This window comes from Neovison vison, chromosome 13 (genome assembly GCF_020171115.1).
Source record: "Neovison vison isolate M4711 chromosome 13, ASM_NN_V1, whole genome shotgun sequence".
NCBI lineage: Eukaryota > Metazoa > Chordata > Mammalia > Carnivora > Mustelidae > Neogale > Neogale vison.
Window position 1 is genome coordinate 31,044,463 of NC_058103.1, and position 26,583 is coordinate 31,071,045.

General features: G+C 43.5%; 1 protein-coding gene across 2 annotated transcripts in view; it reads right to left on the minus strand.

The window, feature by feature from the left end:
* LGMN (legumain) overlaps nucleotides 1-22,726 on the minus strand; it is a 52,725-nt gene extending 29,999 nt beyond the window's left edge. The window contains exon 1 of one of the 2 annotated variants that reach the window (XM_044232180.1): nucleotides 22,646-22,726. The gene's annotated coding sequence lies outside the window, so the exon portion shown is untranslated. Of the gene's footprint in view, nucleotides 1-5,326; nucleotides 5,450-22,645 lie in introns of those variants that run through there. The other variant, XM_044232179.1, reaches the window with a different exon arrangement.
* Between the last annotated feature and the right edge of the window lie 3,857 nt (nucleotides 22,727-26,583).

Consider the following 26,583-nt stretch of genomic DNA (forward strand, 5'->3'; position numbering starts at 1 on the left):
AAGTGGGTGCACAACACATCCCACTCAGGGCCGAGCCCCTCCTCAGCAGGTCACCACCCACCCCCAACCGTGTTCTTCACCACCCTACTATTTTAAGGTACTTGTGGGCAATCTGTATAAAGAACTCTCCTATTAGAAGAGCCCTTCAAAGGAAAACCTGAACCACACAAAGTCAAGATCAATGGCCAAGCCTCTACAAATGAATTTTACCAGTCTCCAAGGACAAGTCCTCTGCTGTTCCCACTTGGTCTGGCATCCCTCTCACAAGGAGACACAAAGTCAGTAATTCCATTAAAGGACTCTGCTTGACTTAAAGAAGTAAGCTTGCAAGGGAGGTTCAATTCATTTGAAGAGGTTCGGGACAGAATGCCCATTCTAGATAAACTGTCACCAGCAAGACAAGTAATGAGGCCCCAATTACAGGATTATCAAAGTCAAGTTCAAACCAAGGTCTGACACCAAAGCCCACATCTTAACTACCATCAGAGGTGACCTCTCACTGCCAGTCCTGATTTGCTACTAGCTCTGGGTTAGAAACAGGAAAGAAAAGACAAGCAAAGCAGTAGCTAGGCAATGACATCTGACAAGAGCTTTCCAAACCTGAAGGTCTTTTGATTCCGCTCTTTACTCTCCGAGGGCTTACAAGAAGATCAACGTAAGTAGACCCTGACTGGCCACACGCAAGAGAGACAAGGAAAGACGATAAGGACCCCTCCTTGACCGAACTGAGTCACACTCCTCTGAGCCCCCATCTCAAGAAGGTCTTGACTGCTAAGCTCAGTTTACCCAGAATCCTGTGAGAATGGCCCACTTTTGTTATCTAATCAAGTTCCCTTGCAATTTTCCAAGCGCTAACCCTTTCAGCCTACCCATAAATCCCAACTATCCTTGCTGTAGTTGGATCTGAGCTCAGATCTACACTGAAGTATCTGTCCCTAACATAATTACTGGAATAAAACATGTCTTCAGGGAGACCCTTTCCTCTCTGGGCCTTAATTATCTGTGCAATGAGATGGTAGAACTAAAAATTAAGATTCAGATTTAGGGGCGCTTGGGTGGCTCAGTGGGTTAAAGCCTCTGCCTTCGGCTCGGGTCATGATCCCAGGGTCCTGGGATCGAGCCCCACATCGGGCTCTCTGCTCAGGAGGGAGCCTGCTTCCTCCTCTCTCTGACTGCCTCTCTGCCTACTTGTAATCTCTGTCTGTCAAATAAATAAATAAAATTAAAAAAAAAAGATTCAGTTCTCAAACCTTTTTAACTTCCTGTTTTAAGAGTGAGATTGAAACAAAATCCAGGGCACCTGGATGGCTCAGTCTGTTAAGCCTCTGCCTTCAACTCAGGGATCAAGTCCCGAATCAGGGTCTCTGCTCAGCAGGGAGTCTAATTCTCCATCTCCACAATCTCCCACCATGCATGCTCTCTCTTTCTCACAAAAGCAAATTTTAAAAATATTTTTTAAAAATTTAAAAAGGAAAAACAAAACAAAAAATCCAACTTCCAACTAGCTCTTATCTCAAATGAAAACTATATTATTAAGGTTCATCAATATTTTTCCTACACGGAAAATTTCTGATTCGGGTGCATGTCCTTTAAAGTTACCTAATTCTGACTACATGCAATTTTTTCCTTTATATCTCTGCAAACTGGGTAACAACAAGACAAACAATTCTTATCTAAAGACACACAAATGAATTCTATCAAGTGGAGGCTGGGTTGATTTCCGGTTGTAGAAAGAAGCCAGTTTTGCCTGTCATTTTTGCCCATCGTTTCATTATTTCTGACCCTGGAGTCTCCTTTGATCTGGCGGCAACCATCACACTACATTTCCTCATAATAAGTTAAACATAATCTTTAGTACTTGTTCACTTTTATACCTGCATCAAATGATGACTTTATCTCTTAAAAATTATCTTTTGGGACACCTGGGTGGCTCGGTCAGTTAAGCATTGACTCTTGGTTTCAACTCAGGGCATGATCTTATGGGTCATGAGATTGAGCCGGGGTCGGATTCCACACTCAGCAGGGAATCTTCTTGAAGATTCTCTCCCTCTGCCCCTCCCCCCACTCTCTCTCATATAAATAAATCTTTTTAAAAAGTTGTATCTTTTGGGGCGCCTGGGTGGCTCAGTGGGTTAAGCCTCTGCCTTCGGCTCAGGTCATGATCCCAGGGTCCTGGGATCGAGCCCCGCATCGGGCTCTCTGCTCTGCAGGGGGCCTGCTTCCTCCTCTCTCTCTGCCTGCCTCTCTGCCTACTTGTGATCTCTGTCAGATAAATAAAGAAAAAATCTTAAAAAAAAAAAAAGTTGTATCTTTTAATATTACAAAAAGTAAGAGCAACTAAGTCATAGTTCCAAATAGACACATTGATAAACACTTTAAAAGTCTCCTAAGTTAGAAGAATTTTTGAATCTAGCAAAGTAAAATTTGCCCAATGGTAAACAGTTTTTCCACATTTTTATTTTCACAGCTGACACTTGAATCCCTTTTACTGAAAGCACTGTTTTTGAAACTTGGTAGTAATTTGTAGTGTGTAGTCTGTAGTATTTTCCCACAAGGAATGAATTATTTTTCTAGCGTGATGTGAATTCTTAAGCTAAATTTCGTTATGTTATATTCAAGAAATTGAAAGGTAAACATTAAATTACAGAAATGGACGAAGTACAATGTAAAACACCTGTTACCTATTATTGAGTCCATGAACTATTAATATTTTGAAATCTGATAACTCTCTCCCTATAAAACAAATAAAATATTAGATGAAATTTCTTCTCGTGTCCCATTCCATTCTCCCCACACCAGAAGACAAACACCATCATAAGTTAACATTTCTTTTTCTTTCTTTCCTTTTTGTGTGTGTGTGTGTGTGTGCAAAAAGGTGACTTTATTAAAGCATGGGGACAGGACCCATGGGCAGAAAGAGCTGCGTAAGTCAGCATTTCTTTTTATTTACTTTATTATACTTTTAAAACATGTATGTCTACTTTGGAGCACCTAGGTGGCTCAGTCATTGGGCATCTGCCTTTGGCTCAGGTCATGGTCCCAGGGGCCTGGGATCAAGCCTTACATCGGACTCCCTGTCCATTGGGAAGCCTGCTCCACCCTCTCCCACTCCCCCTGCCTGTGTTCCCTCTCTTGCTGTGTCTTTCTGTCAACTAAGTAAATAAAATCTTTAAAAAAAAAAAAAAAGTATGTCTACTTTATAAACATTCCCTTCTAAAGGACATTTAGGTGGCTTCAAAAATTTATCATTATAAATATCCTAATACTCCTCTCCTTGCAAATGAGTATCCGTTTCTCTAAGCTACTTCCTAGAAGTAGAACTACTTGGTCTTAAGATACGCACACTCTTTTAAAAGATTTTATTTGGGGACGCCTGGGTGGCTCAGTTGGTTAAGTAGCTGCCTTCAGCTCAGGTCATGATCCCAGCATCTTGGGATCGAGTCCCACATCGGGCTCCTTGCTCGGCAGGGAGCCTGCTTCTCCCTCTGCCTCTGTCTGCCTGTGCTCGCTCTCTCTCTCTGATAAATAAATAAAATCTTTAAAAAAAAAAAAAGATTTTATTTGGCAGAGAGGGGGAGAGAGCACAAGCAGGGGGAGCGGCAGGCAAAGGGAGAGGGAGAAGCAGGCTCCCCGCGGATCAGGGAGTCTGAGTTAAGGGATAGGGGACCTTACTCAAGCGACAGTATTCACTTCAATATACTTTTACTGAACAATGCTGGGCATGGTATATTTCACCTCCCTAACAGTTAACATTTTTTCTCTTCTCCTTTCCCACTGCAACGTCTTTAAAATCCTTTAGAAGCCTCAGCAATTCTCCTGAATATTACTGCAGGCACTCCCCACTGGGACCTCTCTTCAATGCTTTTCCACACTACAGAACTACCTAAGATACACATCTACTAAATTCAGTTTCCCAGGGGCTCAGTTGGGTAAGCATCCACGCCTTCAGCGCAGGTCATGATCTCAGGGTCGAGCCCTGAGTCGGGCCCTCTGCTCAGTCGGGGACCCTGCTTCTCCCTCTGCACACCCCATCCCTGCTCATGTTTGCTCGCACATGTTCTGTCAAAGAAACAAAAATCTGTTTAAGAAAACAAATTCAGCTTCCTAAGCTTTCAGGACAAAATCTAAGTCTCTTAGAGCAGCACAGAAGGGCTTGCAAGATGTACGACTCTATTCTTATGAAACAGAGCTCATGAAATGCACCACCCACACGAAATCCCTAATTCCAACCAGGCTCCATGGCTCTGGTCCAAAAGTATGGCTCTTTCCATGCCTTCACCATGCTGTTTTCCAGGTGAAACATTCTTCTCCATCACTCTAGCTCCTCCCATCCCTCAAAATCCATTCCCGTGCTTTTCTGCCAAGTTCTACCTCTTCCCACAAATCAGGATGAGATGCTTCCAACAGGGTTAGATGCTGCCCCTGTGCAAACCTGAAATACTGAAATGATTCTCTATACACTGCCTCTCCCCTTTAGAAATAACCCCTGCTCAGTGAGTGAGTAAGGCTCAATGAACATTTGATAAGGGATGGAACCCTACAGCAAAAAAAGCTGAGCTCCTCCATTCTCAAGGACCGTAGAGCAAGTCTCAAACAATGGGCATTTCTTTTCATCTCTAAAACGAAGACCATGATGCAAAGTTCCTTCTTCCAGGCTCCAGATTCTACCATTCTTGGCATGGAATTACCCACGAATATACAACCTCACCTCTAATAGTTCAGGGATAGGGGACCTAACCAAACTTTCACTTTCACGCTTGAAGTGAAATCACCCTGAGTCCCACCAGCTCAAACCTCTGAGAACTGGGGCATCCCCAACTTCTCAGAAGGAATGTTTTTACACGTTTGGGTATTTCTGTCGTTGTCGTTACCTGCTTTTACCCTTGGCTACAGAGAACTGGGTGGAAATGGTTGCAGTTCTCTACATTACAAGAACCTAGAGCCCTGCTCCTGGATTGTGAAGGTCGGACCTAAGCGCCAGACCCTGCCCAGCACACCCTGGCGATGGGACCTTAGCCAAGACCCTCTCACCGTGTGCCCCCTTCCCCCTTCGCTCAGCGCCTGGGCTTCCCGCCGGAGCTCGCGCAACAGAAGAGAGCCCCCAGCAGCCCACGACCACCTCTCGGGAGGACGGGCGGAGAGGTCGCAGCATTTCCCTTTGGGATTCATCATTTCCCGAAATTCTCTTTCGCAGAGTGCAAAGCGGATTACTCAGGGCCGCGGGAGCTGAAAATCCCGCCCGTGAGGCCCAGAGCCGCGGCAGAGAGGCAGCCCCGGCCCGGGACGCGGGGTCCGGCCCGGAACCCCGGCTGGGGCTCGCGGTTACCTGTGGCGGAAGCCCGCGTCGGCGGCGGTGGGGGGCAGAATCGTGGGAACTCCTCGCGACGCGCAGCCCCACACGCGCAGCCTCAGACGAGCCACCTCGCGAAGCCCGCCTGCAGTGATTGCAAGTGACACCCGGCTCCCGGCTTTAATGGCCTAGGGCGCTGCATTGATTGGTGGAACTTCGGAACGGGCACCTGCGAAAGCCAATGGGAGGCGCGGCAAGGCGGGGCCGGCGAGCCAGAGGGCCTACAAGTCCCAGCATGCAGGAGCAGGAGCTTCTGGGCCAACAGTCCGCGAAACTTGCAGCCAGGGTTCTCCCGGGGCTCTCCAGCTTGAGCAATGCGATGGGGCTGAGGGGGGCTTGCCTGGAGACGCAGTAATTCCAGAGTGTCCACCGAAAGATCAAAACCGGTGCACGGGGGCACTTTGACCCACTGGTTCCCAAACTTGTCGCACTTTGGAATCATCTGCAGGGAAACTTCAAAAATACCGATGCCCCTGTGCTGCCCCAGGCATCATCGTGAGTTCCTTGGTCTGCACGCGCTCTGGGTTTTGGAATCTTTGAAGATCCCCCCGTGAATCGAATGTGCAGGTCCATCTAATCCTCGAGACAACCCTATAAGGGGCCGGCACTATTATTGTGGAACCGGTTTTACACTTAGGAGGACAAATTAATCTTCTGAAGACCGCATTAGCTCCCAAGTGGCGGGGACAGAACCCACACCCAGGCAGTCTGTCTAGTTCCAGAATCCTGTCATCTTCATCCCTGTGCAATGCCATTTATCAAATGTTTGGTATTATTATCTCACAAGGAAACCCCATACGTACCTATGCCGTGTGGTTGAGCACAGTAAACGGAGTTGAGTGGAATTGATGTTAAGAGAATTAAGTGCAAAAGACTATGCAAGCACACCAAGTGTAAGATCTAGGGCTGCATTCGCGGAAGATCTCATGTGATCTTCTTTTATAATCTTCTTTTTAAAAGGAAGTCATGCTAAAGCATACTGCCCTGAGCCTGCTCCTTATTTTTGTAAATAAAGTCTGAGAACACAGCCAGGCCCACGGGTTTCGGTATTATCTCTGGCTATTTTTACCAACAAGGCAGAGTTGAGTCATTATACAAGAGACTGTATGGTCCATAAAATCGAAAATATTTACTCTCTGACCATTTATAGAAAAAGGTTGCCAACCCTGAGTTAATTACTTTTCCACAGTCTTAGCTGGAAAGTGACTATCGTCTTTCTTCAGACCCACGTCTATATAAGTCCAAAGCCAATCCTCATGACTTCACGCATTCACAGTCTTCCTCAGTGGGGAGTGTTAGGAGTTCATTCAACCGTTTATTCAAGAACACATTTAGTGGATGTCCCTTATGGGCCAAGTGCAGCTCATTATTGAGAGAAATTAGATTTTTTTTTTTTTAAAAGAGAGAGAACATGCCTGCAGAGGGGTCAGTGTTGGAGGGGCAGAGGGAGAGAGAGAATCTTAAACAGAATCCACGCTCAGTGCAGAGCCCTAAGTGGGGTTCCATCTCACAACCCTGAAATCTTGACCTGAGTTGAAATCAAGAGTCAGACACTTATCGGACAGAGCCACGCAGGTGCCCCAAGAGAAATGGGATTCTCTTCTCTCCCTTTGAAGGAGGAACAGACTGTCCTTAACCACTCAATTCACCCAGAATAAATGGTGGCCTTTGGCCGGTTAGACTTTCGCAGATGAAATGGAACAGGAGTAGTGCCAGACTTGTTTAGGCAAACAAGGTCCAGGGACAACCTCCTCAGTCTCCCTCTGTGGCACCATGAGCTGACAGCTGAGAGTATGGGACAAGAGAAGGGAGCCGAAAATTGAGGACCATTGGGTGGCTGGAGGTTGGCAGGGGTTCCCATGGTAATGGTCAGGAGAGCCTCAGAAGAGACCGCTAGGTGACTAGCCTAGGCCAGGCACAAGGAGGAGGCTGAGATAAGAGGGTCCTGGAGGGAAAAGTGGGTGCACATGTGGGCTCTGCCATCAACCCACCTGGATTCCAATTCCAGCTCCAGCGGGCACAAGCTGTGGGATCTGAGCAAGTTACTTAGCTTCTCAGTGCCTGGATTTCTTCAGCTGTAAAATGAAAGAACACCACTGACTTCTCACCGTAAATTGAATGAAACACAGTACTTAGTACCAAGGAAGTGCCCCATGAATAGTAGTTACCTGCTGGGTCAAGAACATGATGAGAAAAGGGGGATAGTAATCTCTGACCTTAGGCATGGCCTGTGCTCTGAGACCTATGCATGGAACGCAACGGCAGCATGGTGTGCGAAGGGTAGCACCAGTGGGAGGTGCCAGGAGCCAAAGGGTAGGCACTGGAAGAACCGAGGGAGGCAGGAGGGTGACAGGCTCCTGTAAACATATAGGCATGAGGACAGCCCCCTCAAATGTCCCCAGATATCAAGCCAGATAAAAATCTGTGAGACCACAAGATGGTGGCTGATAACCCAGCCACCAGAGATAAGCGCACTGAGAAGCCATTTCAGAGTCCGTCTTTTTGTGTCTAATAGTGGGAGAGTAAGTGAGAGGTTAAGATTAGAAAGCTGTCAACATTGGAGAGAGTAGGAAAGAAATTGGTTAAGTGTAGAGCAGGTTTCTGCACCTCACCATGACTGACATTTGGGGCCGGGTTGTTCTTTGTAATGTGTAAGGTTGGGGGGCTGTCCCGTGCCTTGTGGGATGTCTAGCAGATCAGCATCCTGGTGGCTACCCATCTGATGCCAGGAGCACCCTTCCCTCAAGTTGTGACAACTGAAAATGTCCCCAGGCATAGCCAAAAGCCTCTTGGGGGAAAGAGCGGCAAAATCTGCACAGATACCAGCCCCCCCCCCAGCCCCTTGATGAGAATCACTGCTTCAGGGAGAGAGAGGGCTCAACATTCATTCATTCATTCATTCTGTTTGATAATGATGGTCAAAGGCATGGACTCTGGATCCAGACATCTCGGATTTTTATTCCATCTCTGCCACTTCCTGGCTGTGGGATCCTGGACAATCTCTTCACTTATCTGTGTTTCATAGGTTGTTGTAAATTTCAAATGAACTGATACACATGATGAACAAACTCAGAACAGAGTCTAGTCAGGTGTCCACTATTTCTCGAGTGCATAAGTGCTAGACACTAGCCTGAGCCCTGAGGATCCCTACAGTCGACTGTCCCCACCATGAACAGACTCAACTTTTATATGTGGATACTTCAACCGAACTATGTAATATTGTCGATCTAAAAAAAAAGGGGGGGTAGGGGGGTAAATGGAGGCAAGCTCAAAAAAGGAGGCATTTATTTGGAAAGAGCAGAGGAATTTCAGTTTGAGACAGACAGACTATTGCAAGCTATAGGTGAGTGTCTTGAGGGTTTGGAGTAGGTTGTATTTGTGGGGAAGGAAGGTAAAGAGGGGAACATTCAGCCGGAAGTCAATTTAGAATCAAACACACATGAAGACCAGCTTTGAAAATGAAGGGGTCCAGGACAGGCCCCCCAGAATGTGCGAGTTTGGCGTGTGGATTGTCTTGAGCCGAAAGCACCAGGGGTTCAAGAGAAAGTTTTGTCCCTCCCTTAACCACAGGGAAGAATCTAAATTAAGGGTCTTTCCCTGAATAAGAGTTATTAACAGAGATTGGTTCCATCTGTGGCCCAACTGTATGGTAGGGCAAACATCTACTTACCAAACGTCGGCTCCTCGTCTTCTCACCCTGTGAAGTACATTCCTTTCTTCCGAAGTCCCAGACCCGTACTGCTTCTCCTTAGTTCAGGATCACACACACACCTGATTTTACCTGTCTTTGGAATGTCCATGTCTGTGTGGATTCCCTGTAGATACGCTCTTGATTTTGATTTTTCTCCTGCTAACCTGTCTCATGTCAATTTGATTCTCGGTCCAGCTAGAAGGACCTTTGAGGGCACTGGAGTTCTCGCTCCCTGACCTAGTAAAATACACACCACATAAAATTTTCCACTTAAACCATTTTTACATGTACAGTTCAGTGGCATCAATCATGTTCACATTATTGCACAACGAGTCCACTCCCAAAACTTTTCATCAGCTTAAGAATCACCCCATCCTTCCTCAAATAAAATCCCACCTGGCTAACATCAGCTGACTCCTGCTTATTCCCATGACCTCATTTCCTGTCACAGGACTCACTCTGCTCCAGCCCTCCTGGCCTTCTTGTCTTTGCCTGTGCCAGTCCCTCTTCCTGGCATGCCCTTCCCCTTCCAGTCACATAGCTGGTTCCTGCTCCTGAGAGATGACATCCTGCCCCCGCTGACCTAAAATTGCACACAAAACCCCATCGCTCTAAAGCCTTTCATCTTGTTTACTGATTCTCTTTATACCTTTCTTAGTTCATTTCCTAGCTCTCCACTAAAATTTAAGAGCAGGAACCTAGATCTCTTATTTATTTCTATGCCCCCAGTGCCCAAAGCAGTAGCTGCCGCACAGCAGGGACTCAGTAGATAAATATCAGTCGAATTAAATGTCACAATAAACGTACGTGCAGATTGCTGTGATCCTAAACACAGGGTGGGGGGAGGGGAGGGGCACCATCTCTTCCTGGTTGTTTTGGAAGGAGTTCCAAGCAATCAATAAGCATTTATTTCACCCTGTGGTAGGCAGTATTCTCAGACTGGCCCCACAAGAACCCTCACTCCTGTATGAACTCCTTCTGCAAGTTGGGTGAAACCTCTGAATAGGATGTATTAAAACAGAAACAGCAGGCCCCAAATGGAGTCACTTATGCTAAGCCCCACATAGCAAACCTAGACTTCCTAGCAAGCGGACTGCAGCTTCAGCCTCTCCCAGGAGTAGAATTCTTAACCAGTCTGGAATTTCCTGATTAACACTAACAAGGTCATCTGCATGATAGACCCCGAGCTTTAGCTTCCTCCCAGCAACACTCCCACCCTCCAGGAAAAGTGATCTGGCCTGAAACCGTCCTTTCTTCTGTTTTGCTAACAACTTCCTTGTCCCACCCATTTCTGCCTATAAGTCTTCCATTTTTTAAAAGATTTTATTTATTTATTTATTTATTTGAGAGAGAGAGAGAGAGAGAGAGAGTAAGAGTGTGTGTGTGTGCGCACACCCACAAGAGCAAGAGGACAGGGAAGGGGAGGGAAAAGGGGAGGCAGAAGAAGAGGGAGCAGCAGACTCTATGCTGAGCAGGGAGCCCAACGTGGGACTTATCCCAGGACCCTGAGCTGAGGGCAGATGCTTAAGTGACTAAGCCACCAGGTGCTTAGTCACTTAAGCACCAGTCTTCCATTTTATACAGCTCTTCGAATCCCCTTTCTACTTGCTAGCAGGATGCTGCCTAATTCATGAATCATTGAATAAAGCCAATTCAATCTTAAAATTTACTCAGTTGAGTGTCTGCTCTTTTAACAGATCACATATCACTCCTACGATTATGTTATTGTTGAAGGTTAGTTGGAAGAGAGGCAGGCAGGGACAAGGGTCCCGCCCTAAGAGAACAACCACCCTTATAAGGATTTTACACCACCTTGAAAGGAGCCCTCCACCCTTCCCGCGTGATGGATGACAAAAACCTGATTGGATGACAGGCTCACAGAGGGTTTCTCAGATAAAAACAGCACTGCCACCCCACCGAGCCCATTAAAAAACTTCTAAATTCAGGAAATCCAGGGGCAACGCTCTGGGATCTCCTCCCTCTTTGGGAGCTTGGTACTATCACTTTACTAGGACTCAGAAAACTTTGCTGCCCACCACTCTTAGTCTTGTCTACTTCTTCATTCTTCGAAGTGGTGTGACCAAGAGCTCTGGGCACTGAAGAAGGAAATCCTGTAACATTGTATGGCAAAAGAGAGGTCATCTGGGCAGTTGAGCCTACTCTAATCATAGGAGCCCAGTTTCTCTGGCTGGTGGTTGAGATCCATTACTGATAAAATCAAGGTATATCATGGTAGCTGCTCAGTAATTGCTCATTTTCATCTTTATTCATCCCCATCGTATTTCTAGGTTAGTCTTCCAACCATGCTGCAATCTGTCCTCTACACATGAGTCAGACCAGTGACACTTTGAAGTCTTACACTTTTAGATCCCCTTTGTGTCATAACCACACCTTACTCTGCAACCCTATCTTTCACCACCTGCCCCCCTTACCCCCTCCTGCCAGCCACGCTGGCTTCATGGCGACACCAAACACGCCAGTCTCGTGCCTACCACAGACTCTTCCATTGGCTTTTCCCTCTGCCAGAAAGGTTCTTCTCACTGAGTTCCCAAGACTTATTTATTTTCTTATTTGCATTGTGAAATATAACCCAGACACAGAAAAGTACATAAAAACACATATGTATAGCTGAATGAATGATTATAAAACAAAATCACCCCTGCACTACCCAGGTCAAGAAATTAAACGTCATCAGCACTTCAATCACTCTACCCCCCCACCCCCACCTCCACCCAAATGCCCCCCAATGGCCACAATTCCTTTTTCACCCCCACAGAGACCCACCTTGTCCTTATGACCACTATTTCTTTCTTTCTTTTTTTTTTTAGACCACTATATCTTTGCATTTCTTTATACGGTTAGCATCTAAATCTGTATCTTTAAAGAATATAGTTTGATTGCACCTAGTTTGGAATTTACATGATCGGGATCCTACTGTTCTTTTATGCCTTGTTTCTTTACTTAAAAACGTTTATTATTGGAGTACAGTTGAAATACAATGTTATATTAGTTTCAAGTATATAGCACACTGAGTCAACAATTCTGTGCATTGCATAATGCTCTTAACTTTTTTATTGAAGTATAATTAACATATAATTTCATATTAGTTTTCAGGTGTACAGAGTCTTGATTCAATAATTTTGGGCATTACTCATTGTTCCCACAGTAAATACAGTCACATTATTACAGTAGTATTAATTATATTCCCCATCCTGTACTTTTCATCTCTGTGGCTTATTTTTTTATAATAGAAGTTTGTACATTTTTTAAAAGATTTTTATTTTATTTATCTGACAGAGAGAGACACAGTGAGAGAGGGAACACAAGCAGGGGGAGTGGGAGAGGAAGAAGCTGGCTTCCCACCAAGCAAGGAGCCCAAATGCAGGGCCCGATCCCAGGACCCTGGGATCATGACCTGAGTTGAAGGCAGATGCTTAACGACTGAGGCACCCAGGCACCCCAAAGTTCATACCTCTTAATTCCCTTTATCTATCTATCTTGCCCTTCCTACAACTCTCCTCCCCTCCAGGAACCATCAGATTGTTTTGCTGTTATTTGTGTTTCCTTATTCATTTTTTTTTTTTTAAGATTCCACACATAAGTGAAATCATATGGTACTTGTGTTTCTTTGTCTGACTTACTTTACTTATATGCTTTGCTTCTTTTAGTAAACACTACATATATCACAATCTTCCATGTGAATGTTAATAGAAGTAGTTCATTCATTTCCATGGCATCATTTGTGCTGTATGGTATCATCACAATTCATCCTTCTACTGTTTTGGGGTTTTTTCTTTTAAGATTTTATTTACTTATTTAAGAGAGAGAGAGCAGGAGCAGTGGGGCAGAGCAGAGAGAGAGGGAGATGCAGGCTTCCCGCTGAGCAAGGAACCCGATATGGGACTCCATGCCAGAACCCCAAGATCATGACCTGAGCCCAACGCGGGAACTCAACCGACTGAGCCACCCCTGTGCCCCCCCCAAACCAGTTTCTAGGTGGGTTTCCCGTTTTACATTCCCACCAGCCAGAGATGCCAAGTCTCATTTGCTTCACAACCCTGTCGACACTTAGTGCTGTCCAACTTTTTTTTTTACCAATCTGGTAGGTCTATAATGGCACTTCGTTTGGGGTCTTTAATCCACTTGAAACTGATTTGTGTGAATTGATTGAAGTATTTCCTCATTTAAGTCAATCTCTACCCATGTGTCATTCTCTCAGAAAGGCTTCCCTGAATCTTAAATAGAATAGACAGCCCTCTCCCCACCCTCAACTCCCCCTCCAGAGTTCCATCCATCACTCTCTATCCTCTTACCTCGTTCGTTCTCTTTCTCTTAACTTTCGACGCTGTATTCGATATTTATTTCTCTTGTGATGTTGTACTTTATGTTTATTTGGTTGGGTGATTTGTATTTTCTTAACAGATAACCAGCCATGGTCTAAGGGCATCACACGTATCCTTTTAAACCTTTTAACAACGCCATGCGGAGTGGCCCTATATAATGAATACTATTATTAGCCCATAATATAGATGAAGAAACTGAGCCTGGAGAGATTAACTAACACGTTCAAGGTGACATAGCTAACAATTGGCAGAGCCAGGCAATAGTGCGGGTGTGCACTGTTAATTTATTATGTGGTTCTTGGGGCGGGGGAGGGCGGGGGGGGCAGTTGTCTCTGAGATGCTTCTAATTGGCAACCTTAAGCTGTCTCCCTTTCCCTGCCCTTTACCCTACAAGATCCATCAACACCATCTGGAAAGGAAGTTGAACAACACAGTATGGAAGGAAATAGAGAAACACAATATTTCCTACTCATCCGAGGATAACTGTGTGATTGTTTAACCCTACTAAGAGAGAAAACAGAACTAGGTAGGGTTTGTATTCTAAGCTCTGTTCGAGAACACCCAGGCAGGCCTGCACAGTCTCACCCTTGGAAGAGGAGAAAAAGGAGGTTGTGCTGTCAACATGCACTTTCACCATAAAGCAGATCTCGCAAGAAACACATGAGCCTTCTACAGAGGCCTGGTGAGGACTCAGTAAACATCAGGTGATGATAGAGGAGGAAGAGGTTCTAGGGTAATCAGAAACAGGTCTAAAGTCAAGGACTAGGGTGCCCGGGTGGCTTAGTCAGTAAAGCGTGACTCCATGATCCTGTGATCCCGAAGTCCCAGCAGGGAGCCTGCTTCTCCTTCTCCCTCTGCCCCCCCACCCCCCTTCGTGTGTTCTCTGTCTCTCATTCTCTCTCTCTCTCAAATTAAGTAAAATCTTAAAAAAAAAAAGAGTCATCGACCTCAGAAGCCCAATTTTTAAAGGTCTTTTTCCCTTTAGCATTAAAGCTTTCATGTTTTCTTAATACCCACTCAAGACGTGTTAGCAGAGTATTATTCTATCTCCTAGTTCTCAATAAAGGATTAATTAATTAATAACGTCTATGAAGTAGGCACTATTACTATTCCCATTTTACAGATTAAAAAAATAAAGGCTCAGAGATATTAAATATGAAGTCCGAAGTTTGTAAGGGAAGTAAGCCCAGAGAGCAGGGGTTAAGAATCAAGCTGAGCTGGGTCCTTTCTCCCCCAAGGTTATTGTCAAGGTTGTATTTCATTACCTGGTGGCATATGCTTTTCAGAAGGACCAAGGCAGAAATTCTGACTGGCCTTAATACAGTTGGTTCCTAAGTAGAAGACACTGAATTGTATAAATCAGCAGGTATGTGTGAGTGAGTGAGTGAGTGAGTGAGTGTGTGTGTGTGTATAATTACAAGGCTTATTGCAAAATCTGTGGCCCACTCCAAGGAAACACACAATTTTCCAGATTCATTTTTGACCACATTTTATGTCACCACCTCTTGTCTCTCTTCTTTTACTTTTACCCCCAAAGTCATTCTTTTAACATAACAACCCATACCTGGGAAGAGAAGACATGCTTTTGTAAAGTCAATTTCCAGTGCAATGCTGTGTATCTCGGGCACTTACCATGAATGCGGAAAAAATATGTAAAGGCCTCTTATTTGTGGCGAGCAACGCCGTGGACAATGAATTACATGAGCCTTTTAAGATGACCTTCCTTCAGAATATCCTAGGAAGACGGGACAGTCTCTAGGAATTGTCATAGATCAGTTTCATAGAAGCAAAGCCTGAGAGATGATTCTTGTGCTAACAAGCTGTAGGGGGCAAGCTCCAGGGACAAACCTGGAGGAGGGTGTCGGAAGGGGACAAGGGGGGAGGAAGAGGATCTGGAAAGATGTGGGTTCAGGAAGAAGCAGGTAAAGGCTGATCCCATGAAGAACTCGGAGAACAACTGTACCGCGGGGGTTTCTCTACCCAGAGACAAGAGGGCTGAGCTGTTTCTTCTCACATCAGCCGGTTATTGGCCATGAGGACTGTGACTTCCAAGGCCTCTCCTGGCAGGGGACAGCTTCCCTTAGCCAATGGCAGAGTGGGCACGGAGCAGGGCACCAAGAGTTCCCGCTACACTGGGACCATCACAACTTACGTGTGATACTAAAGTCGGGTATATGTGATAGTTTTATGGTTGAGGTATTCTATTTATTTACGTGATTTTAATAGACTTTATTGTTTTTAGAGCAGTTTTAGGTTCACTGCAAAACTGATCAGAAAGCACAGAGAGTTTCTATCTATGTCCCCATCCCGCACAAGCACACAGCCTCCCCAGTGATCCATATATTGGTCCTTTTATTACCATCAGTGACCTTACATGATACATCACCACCACACAAAGTGCACAGTTTACATTAGACTTCGTTTTTGATGTTGTACATGCTATGGATTTTGACAAATGTATAAAAGCATGTATCCACCATATACGTATCAAACAGAATAGTTTCACTGCCCTAAAAATCCTCTGTACTCTGCCTCTTCATTCCTTCCCTCCTCTAACCCCTGGCAACCACTTATGTTTTGTACTGTAGTTTTTACTACTTTTTTTACTATAATTTTGCCTTTTCCAGAATGTTATGGAGTTGGAATCCTCTGGTATATAGCCCTCTACACCCCTGACTTCTTTTTTTTTCCCCCTAAAGTAATCTCTGCACCCAGTGTGGGACTTGAACTCATGACCCCCAGATCAACAGTCCCACAGCTCCAACTGAGCCAGCCAGGCTCCCCAGACTGGCTCCTTTCACTTAGTACTATGCATTTAAGTTCTTCCATGTCTTTTCACAGTTTAATAGATCATTTCTTTTTTTCTTTTAAGATTTTTATTTATTTGACAGAGATCACAAGTAGGCAGAGAGGCAGGCAGAGAAAGAGAGGAGAAAGAAGGATCCTTGCTGAGCAGAGAGCCTGAGGTGGGGCTCGATCCCAGGACCCTGGGATCATGACCTGAGCCGAAGGCAGAGGCTTTAACCCACTGAGCCACCCAGGCGCCCTCAGCTCATTTCTTTTTAGTGCTGAATAATATCCCATGGCCTGGATGGACCCCAGTTTATTTTTCCATTCATCTACTCAAGGATATCTTGGTTGTTCCCAGGTTCGGCAGTTAAGAGTAAAGTTGCTGTAAAACGTCCACCTGCAGATTTCGCGCAGCCGTAGGTTTTCAGCTCACTTGGCTCAATACCAAGGAGTGCAACCGCTGCATCCTATAGCAAGAGTGTTTCATTTTGTAAGGAAGTGCCACAGTGTCTTCCAAAATGTTTGCACCTGTTCCATCCTGTGTCGTCCCCAGCAATGAATGTCAGATCTCGTCCTACATCCTCACAAACACCTGGTGTCATTCAGGGTTTGCATGTTAGCCCATTCTAACAGGTGTGTAGCGATGTCTCATTGTAGTTTTAATTCACGGTGAAATGTACACGTGATATTAACCCGTGACATTGAACATCTTTTTGTATGTTTATATGCCATCCCTGTATCTCCTGTGATGAGATATCTGTCCAGGCTTTTTAACCATTTCTTTTTTAAGATTTTATTTTTAAGTAATCTCCACACCCAAGGTGGGGCTCAAACCCACAACCCCAAGACTGAGAGTTGCACACCCCACCACTGAGCCAGCCAGGCGCCCCTTGACCATTCTTTTTTTTTTTTTTTTCATTTTCTCATTGTTGAGAAAATAATGTGAAGATTTATTCGTGTATTTTGGAGAAGTCTTTTATCAAATATGTCTTTTGCAAATATTTTCTCCCAGTCTATGGCTTGTCTTTTCATTCTCTTGATTTATTTACAGGTTTTAAAAAATGTTTTACTCAACACGATGAACCTTGAAAACACTATGATAATTGAAAGGAGCCAATTACAGGCAGCTGACTTATCCACAGAGACCTGGCAGGCCAGAAAGAGCTGGCATGATATTTTCAGAGCACTAAACGAGAAAAACATGCAGCCAAGAATACTATATCCAGCTAGGCTATCACTGAAAATAGAAGGAGAGATTAAAAGCTTCCAGGACAAACAAAAACTGAAAGAATTTGCAAACACCAAACCAGCTCTACAGGAAATACTGAAAGGGGTCCTCCAAGCAAAGAGAGAGCCTACAAGTGGTAGATCAGAAAGGAACAGAGACAATATACAGTAACAGTCACCTTACGGGCAATACAATGGCACTAAAATCATATCTCTCAATAGTTACCCTGAATGTTAATGGGCTAAATGCCCCAATCAAAAGACACAGGGTATCAGAATGGATAAAAAAACAAAACCCATCTATATGTTGCCTCCAAGAAACTCATTTTAAACCCGAAGACACCTCCAGACTTAAAGTGAGGGGGTGGAAAAGAATTTACCATGCTAATGGACATCAGAAAAAAACAGGAGTGGCAATCCTTATATCAGATCACTTAGATTTTAAGCCAAAGACTATAATAAGAGATGAGGAAGGACACTATATCATACTCAAAGGGTCTGTCCAACAAGAAGATCTAACAATTTTAAATATCTATGCCCCCAACGTGGGCACAGCCAACTATATAAATCAATTAATAACAAAATCAAAGAAACACATCAACAATAATACAATAATAGTAGGGGACTTTAACACTCCCCTCACTGAAATGGACAGATCATCCAAGCAAAAGATCAACAGGGAAATAAAGGCCTTAAATGATACACTGGATGAGATGGACATCACAGATATATTCAGAACATTTCACCCCAAAGCAACAGAATACACATTCTTCTCTAGTGCACATGGAACATTCTCCAGAATAGATCACATCCTCGGTCCTAAATCAGGACTCAACCGGTATCAAAAGATTGGGATCATTCCCTGCATATTTTCAGACCACAATGCTCTGACGCTAGAACTCAACCACAAGAGGAAGTTTGGAAAGAACCCAAATATATGGAGACTAAACAGCATCCTTCTAAAGAATGAATGGGTCAACTGGGAAATTAAAGAAGAATTGAAAAAAATCATGGAAACAAATGATAATGAAAATACAACGGTTCAAAATCTGTGGGACACAACAAAGGCAGTCCTGAGAGGAAAATATATAGCGGTACAAGCTTTTCTCAAGAAACAAGAAAGGTCTCAGGTACACAACCTAACCCTACACCTAAAGGAGCTGGAGAAAGAACAAGAAAGAAACCCTAAGCCCAGCAGGAGAAGAGAAATCATAAAGATCAGAGCAGAAATCAATGAAATAGAAACCAAAAAAACAATAGAACAAATCAACCAAACTAGGAGCTGGTTCTTTGAAAGAATTAATAAAATTGATAAACCCTTGGCCAGACTTATCAAAAAGAAAAGAGAAAGGACCCAAATAAATAAAATCATGAATGAAAGAGGAGAGATCACAACTAACACCAAAGAAATACAAACTATTATAAGAACATACTATGAGCAACTCTACGCCAACAAATTTGACAATCTGGAAGAAATGGACGCATTCCTAGAAACATATAAACTACCAAAATTGAACCAGGAAGAAATAGAAAGCCTGAACAGACCCATAACCAGTAAGGAGATTGAAACAGTCATTAAAAATCTCCAAACAAACAAAAGCCCAGGGCCAGATGGCTTCCCGGGGGAATTCTACCAAACATTTAAAGAAGAACTAATTCCTATTCTCCTGAAACTGTTCCAAAAAATAGAAATGGAAGGAAAACTCCCAAACTCATTTTATGAGGCCAGCATCACCTTGATCCCAAAACCAGACAAGGATCCCATCAAAAAAGAGAGCTATAGACCAATATCCTTGATGAACACAGATGCAAAAATTCTCACCAAAATACTAGCCAATAGGATTCAACAGTACATTAAAAGGATTATTCACCACGACCAAGTGGGATTTATCCCAGGGCTGCAAGGTTGGTTCAACATCCACAAATCAGTCAATGTGATACAACACATCAATAAAAGAAAGAACAAGAACCATATGATACTCTCAATAGATGCTGAAAAAGCATTTGACAAAGTACAGCATCCCTTCCTGATCAAAACCCTTCAAAGTGTAGGGATAGAGGGCACATACCTCAATATCATCAAAGCCATCTATGAAAAACCCACTGCAAATATCATTCTCAATGGAGAAAAACTGAAAGCTTTTCCACTAAGGTCAGGAACACGGCAGGGATGTCCATTATCACCACTGCTATTCAACATAGTACTAGAAGTCCTAGCCTCAGCAATCAGACAACAAAAGGAAATTAAAGGCATCCCAATTGGCAAAGAAGAAGTCAAATTATCACTCTTCACAGATGATATGATACTCTATGTGGAAAACCCAAAAGACTCCACTCCAAAACTGCTAGAACTTATACAGGAATTCAGTAAAGTGTCAGGATATAAGATCAATGCACAGAAATCAGTTGCATTTCTCTACACCAACAACAAGACAGAAGAAAGAGAAATTAAGGAGTCAATCCCATTTACAATTGCACCCCAAACCATAAGATACCTAGGAATAAACCTAACCAAAGAGGCTAAGAATCTATACTCAGAAAACTATAAAGTACTCATGAAAGAAATTGAGGAAGACACAAAGAAATGGAAAAATGTTCCATGCTCCTGGATTGGAAGAATAAATATTGTGAAAATGTCTATGCTACCTAAAGCAATCTACACATTTAATGCAATTCTTATCAAAGTACCATCCATCTTTTTCAAAGAAGTGGAGCAAATAATTTTAAAATTTATATGGAACCAGAAAAGACCTCGAATAGCCAAAGGGATATTGAAAAAGAAAGCCGAAGTTGGTGGCATCACAATTCCGGACTTCAAGCTTTATTACAAAGCTGTCATCATCAAGACAGCATGGTACTGGCACAAAAACAGACACATAGACCAATGGAACAGAATAGAGAGCCCAGAAATAGACCCTCAACTCTATGGTCAACTAATCTTCGACAAAGCAGGAAAGAATGTCCAATGGAAAAAAGACAGCCTCTTCAATAAATGGTGTTGGGAAAATTGGACAGCCACGTGCAGAAAAATGAAATTGAACCATTTCCTTACACCACACACAAAAACAGATTCAAAATGGATTAAGGACCTCAATGTGAGAAAGGAATCCATCAACATCCTTGAGGAGAACACAGGCAGCAACCTCTTCGACCTCAGCCGCAGCAACATCTTCCTAGGAACATCGCCAAAGGCAAGGGAAGCAAGGGCAAAAATGAACTTTTGGGATTTCATCAAAATCAAAAGCTTTTGCACAGCAAAGGAAACAGTTAACAAAACCAAAAGACAACTGACAGAATGGGAGAAGATATTTGCAAACGACATATCAGATAAAGGACTAGTGTCCAAAATCTATAAAGAACTTAACAAACTCAACACCCAAAGAACAAATAATCCAATCAAGAAATGGGCAGAGGACATGAACAGACGTTTTGCAAAGAAGACATCCAGATGGCCAACAGACACATGAAAAAGTGCTCCATATCACTCGGCATCAGGGAAATACAAATCAAAACCACAATGAGATATCACCTCACACCAGTCAGAATGGCTAAAATCAACAAGTCAGGAAATGACAGATGCTGGCGAGGATGCGGAGAAAGGGGAACCCTCCTACACTGTTGGTGGGAATGCAAGCTGGTGCAACCACTCTGGAAAACAGCATGGAGGTTCCTCAAAATGTTGAAAATAGAACTGCCCTATGACCCAGCAATTGCACTACTGGGAATTTACCCTAAAGATACAAACGTAGTGATCCAAAGGGGCACGTGCACCCGAATGTTTATAGCAGCAATGTCCACAATAGCCAAACTATGGAAAGAACCTAGATGTCCATCAACAGATGAATGGATCAAGAAGATGTGGTATATATACACAATGGAATACTATGCAGCCATCAAAAGAAACGAAATCTTGCCATTTGCGACAGCATGGATGGAACTAGAGCGTATCATGCTTAGCAAAATAAGTCAAGCGGAGAAAGACAAATATCATATGATCTCCCTGATATGAGGAAGTGGTGATGCAACATGGGGGCTTAAGTGGGTAGGAGAAGAATCCATGAAACAAGATGGGATAGGGAGGGAGACAAACCCTAAGTGACTCTTAATCTCACGAAACAAACTGTGGGTTGCTGGGGGGAGGGGGGTTGGGAGAAGGGGGATAGGGTTATGGACATTGGGGAGGGTATGTGCTTTTGGGTAAATTGGAAGGGGAGATGAACCGTGAGAGACTATGGACTCTGAAAAACAGTCTGAGGGGTTTGAAGTGGCGGGGGGGGGGGTGGGAGGTTGGGGTACCAGGTGGTGGGTATTATAGAGGGCACAGCTTGCATGGAGCACTGGGTGTGGTGAAAAAATAATGAATACTGTTTTTCTGAAAATAAATAAATTGGAAAAAAAAAAAAAGAAAGGAGCCAATTACAAAAGTCCATATTGCCTCATTCCATTTATATGAAATGTCCACTAGGCTAATCTATAGAGTCAGAAAATAGTGGTTGTCAGGGGCTGAGAGAATGGGGAGTGATGGCCAACACAGTTTTCTTTTGGGAGATGTCCTAAAATATTGATGGTGGAGGCAAAACCATGAATATACTAAAAGCCACTTTACACTTTAAAAGAGTGGTTTTTGTGGTACATAAATTATATTACCATAAAATTGTTACTTTTCAAAGTTTGCACTATAGAACTAAGAGGTATATAGATTACTTTATTTATTTTTTTCCTTCTTAAAAAATTTATTTTTTTATTAACATATAGTACATTATTAGCCCCAGGGAGTTTATTTTATTTTTTGAAAGATTTTATTTATTTATTTGAGAGAGAGAGAGAACACGAGCATGAACAGGGTGGGGGAAGGGCAGAAGGAGAGGGAGAAGCAGACTCCTCACGGAGCAAGGAGCCCAACGCAGGGCTTGATCCCAGGACCCTAAGATCATGACCTGAGCTGAAGGCAGACATTTAACCGACTGAGACACCCAAGTGCCCCTTTATAGACATTTTTAATAAAAACTTGGGTTTCTGTTTATAAAACAAAAAAACAAAAAACAACAACAAAAAAAACCTTGGGTTTCAGGTCAGAATAGGACTTTCATATTTACATAATTTCAAGGACTTTCATATTTACATAATTTCAGTGTCACTCACCCTCTCATTAATGCTCCCTGTATTTTATGCATCCTTCAAAACTGCATTCAGTTCTTTCTGGAACAAGACTGGGTGTAAATAAAAAGATAAAGACTGAAATACCTGATTCATCTTTATGTTCCTCAGGTGTCTTATCCCTTAGGGGTCCAAAGATTTTCATAGGTGCCTTTGCAGTATATTTCAGAAGCAAGAGAGAATGTGACGGTCAAGGTCCATCTCCAGGGGTTACATGTCACGTGTGGAACTCTGCTGCGGGTCTTGGGGAAGTGCCCTTAGTTACCAACACAAATGGTCAACATCTTCTCCTTTGGGCCAGTAAGCACTTCTTAGTCATTTCGCAGATGCCCTTTGACTGTCATGTGATGCTGTGGACAGGGCCGGATCAGGTGACTTACCCCAATTAATCCACTCAGTGGATCCAAGCATTTCCTTTAAACTGTGACCCTGGGGAAGTCTCTCAGCATGCTGACATGCCCAGAATGTCATACCTTAGTGTGTGCTGATAGGTAGATTGACAAAGAGTTCTTAGACTTCCAGAATCAAAAGGCACCTTGCGGGGGATGCAGTAAGAGTAGAAACAAATGAACGACCCAGAAACTGGCTGGGCAAGCTTGCCCAAGGCACTTCATACTTACCGCCCATCAACCCTTTCTGACCTTGAAAATCAGAGACTTGAATTCAATGATCCCTCAGATCTCTTCCCACTTTAACAGATCAGCTGGTCTAGGGCTTCCCAAACTCTGGGATCTCACTGATCAGTACAGTTTTTGCAAACATTCAAGAATTGACACAGGGTGTTAGGGGCGCCTGGTTGGCTCAGTCGGTTAAGCGACAAACTCGTGATTTCTGCTCAGGTCATCATCTCAGGGTCCTGGAATCAAGCCCCATGTGGGTCTCCAAGCTCAGTGGGGAGTCAGTTTGGGGCTGCTCTCCCTCTACCCCTCCTCTTGCTCACACACTTTCCTTCTCTCTCTAAAATAAATAAATCTTTGTAAAAAAGATTTTATTTGACAGACAGAGATCACAAGTAGGCAGAGAGGCAGGCAGAGAGAGGGGAGGAAGCAGGCTCCCCGCTGAGCAGAGAGCTCGATATGGGGCTCGATCCCAGGACCCTGAGATCATGTCCTGAGCCGAGGGCAGAGGCTTTAACCCACTGAGCCACCCAAGCACCCCTAAAATAAATAAATTTTAAAAGAAAAAGAATTGACACAAGGTCTTTACTTTTTACTTCAAAAGGAAGGGCAAGGAAAAAACAACTATTATTACTGCCGTCTGCTATCATATCATTTTCAGAAAGGAAAGCTATATTAACTTTAAAAAAAGTAGGAAAGAAATAATCTCAGGATGAAAGACAGTCCTTGTTTAAGAAAAGAGTTGGCAACTTGACTTTAGCATAAGTACTATGTACTGGTTCTATCCTCCTCATTAAAAAAAAAAGCTTTATTGAGATATAATCTATATATCAAATAATTCATTCATTTTTTAAAAAATATTTTATTTATTTATTTGACAGAGAGAAGGCACAAGCAGGGGGAGGGGCAGGCAGAGGGAGAAGCAGGCTCCCCACTGAGCAAGGAGCCAGATGTGGGACTTGATCCCAGGACCCTGGGATCATGACCTGAGCTGAAGGCAGACACTTAACCAACTGAGCCACTCAGGCATCCCTATTCTTTTTTTTTTTTTTTTTAAGTAGCCTCCATGATGGGCGTGGAACCCAACACTGGGCCTGAGATCCAGACCTGAACTGAGATCAAGAGCAGGGCACTTAACTGACCCAGCCAGGCACCCTCAATTCATTCAAGTGCACAAGTCAATAGTTTATAGTAAATGTATAGATTTAGATCTAATTTTAGAACATGATCCCCCATGATCTAATTTTAGAACATTTCTATCACCCCGAGAAGATCCCTTGTACCCATTTGCAGTCACTCCCTGTTCCCACCCTCCAGATCTGGGTATGTCCTTACATGGCAAGAAACTTTGCAGACATGGTTAAGGATCTTAAGATGAAGAAATTATTTTGGATTATCAAAGTGGGCCCAAAGTAATCATGTAATCATGAGAGTCATTATAAAGGAAAGGGATATAGAAAAGAAAGTGCCAGGTGATGCAGCATGTGAAAGACGTGTCTGGATTTTTTTGCCGGCGGTTGAAGATGGAAGGAGGCCATGAGTCAGGGAAAGCAGGCAGCCTCCAGAAAAGGCAAGGAGTTGTATCCAGAAGGAATGTAATCCTGCCAAAAGGATTTTAGACCAATTGGACTGCTGACCTTCAGAACTATCAGAGGATAAGTTTCTGTTATTTTTTTAAAAAATTTTTTAAAAGATTTTATTTATTTATTTATTTGACAGAAAGAGAAACAGTGAGAGAGAAAACATAAGCAGAAGGAGAGGGAGAAGCAGGCTTCCCGCCAAGCAAGGAGCCCAATGTGGGGTTCGATCCCAGGACCTCAGGATCACGACCAGAGCCAAAGGCAGACACTTAATGACTGAGCCACCCAGGCACCCCAGTTTTTGTTATTTTATGCTGTCAAGGTAACCGTAATTCATTACAGCAGCCATAGGAAACCAACACACTGGGTCATAAAGTAATCTTAACTTCACTTTTATGTTATTAACCGACTCACTTAGGGAAGCATTGGTGGATAGACTTAAGAGCACAATTTGCCAAGTGTATGGGTTCACATCCAGCTCTGCTACTTACTGTACACCATCTTGAGTAAGTTCTTAAAAATTGTGTGTTCCTCAGCTGCCCCATCTATAAAATGGAGTAAATAAAAATACCCACTTTTGCATTCTTTTTTTTTTAAGATTTTATTTATTTATTTGACAGAGAGCATAAGCAGGCAGAGAGGCAGACAGAGAGAGAGAATGGGGGGTGTGTGCAGGCTCCCTGCTGAGCAGAGAGCCCAATGTGGGGCTGGATCCCAGGACCCTGGGATCATGACCTGAGCTAAAGGCAGAGGCTTAACCCACTGAACCACCCAGGTGCCCTGACCTTAGCATTCTTTATGAGGATTAAATGAATAAATTGAATGGGATTTAGTATAACACCTGGCATATGGGAGGCACTACAGAGAATAATTTACTCGTATCATTACTCACATGATCTTCCCCAAACCAAGGAATAATAGCCTGTCCCAGAGGTGAAACAGCAAATCTAGTTAAGCCTTTCAAAAGATGTTTTCTTCCTCCCAGCAACCTAATTAAAACTAAAGATATTTATTTATTTATTAGAGTGAGAAAGAGAGAGAGAGAGTGTGTGTGTGTGTGTGTGTGTGTGTGTGTGCGCACAAGCACGGGGAGGGGCAAAGGGAGAAGCTGAGCAAGGAGCCTGATGCGGGGCTTGATCCCACGATCCTGAGATTATTACCTGAGGCAGAGGCTTAACCCACTGAGTCACCCAAGTACTTTAAAATCTCTACGCTCTTAAGACCAAATTTCCTCTAGAGCTCAAGCTAATGGCTTCAAGAAAGTCCTCTCCTTAGAGAATTATCTTTGTGAAGAACCTTTTGCCCAAGCTCCTAGCTGTGGAAGACACAGGAGTCCAAAAGGTTCTTGAGAGTTCTTGTCCCTTCCAGCACCTCCTGCTCAGAAATCACTAGTTAGACCATGGACAGCAATCTGGTATGTGTTTTTATCCAGTTCCTCAAAACATTCTTAACCACCTAGCAAACGTTGGCTGAATACAAAATAAATTTAAATGAATGGGAGCTGAACAGAAGAGCCCAGTGGTTCAAACTTCTGGTGATCTTCTCTCCAGAACAGATGAAGAACCCTGTAAGACCTTGGATATAAAACTTTAGAACTGGAATAACTTCGGAGGTGACAATGGCCAAGGACCCTGGTTTTGGAATTAAAGAAACTGAGATACTGAGGAAACATGATACCTAAGAGTATGCAGCAAGTTGGCCACGAAACAACATGACTCTTCTGTTTTTCAGCCCAATGCCTCTCTACATGTTGCTACAGGTGAGTCTCAGACTTTGGACTAAATGGGCTGATCTCAGGTCATGCCCTCAAAATCATTTGCTGTATCAA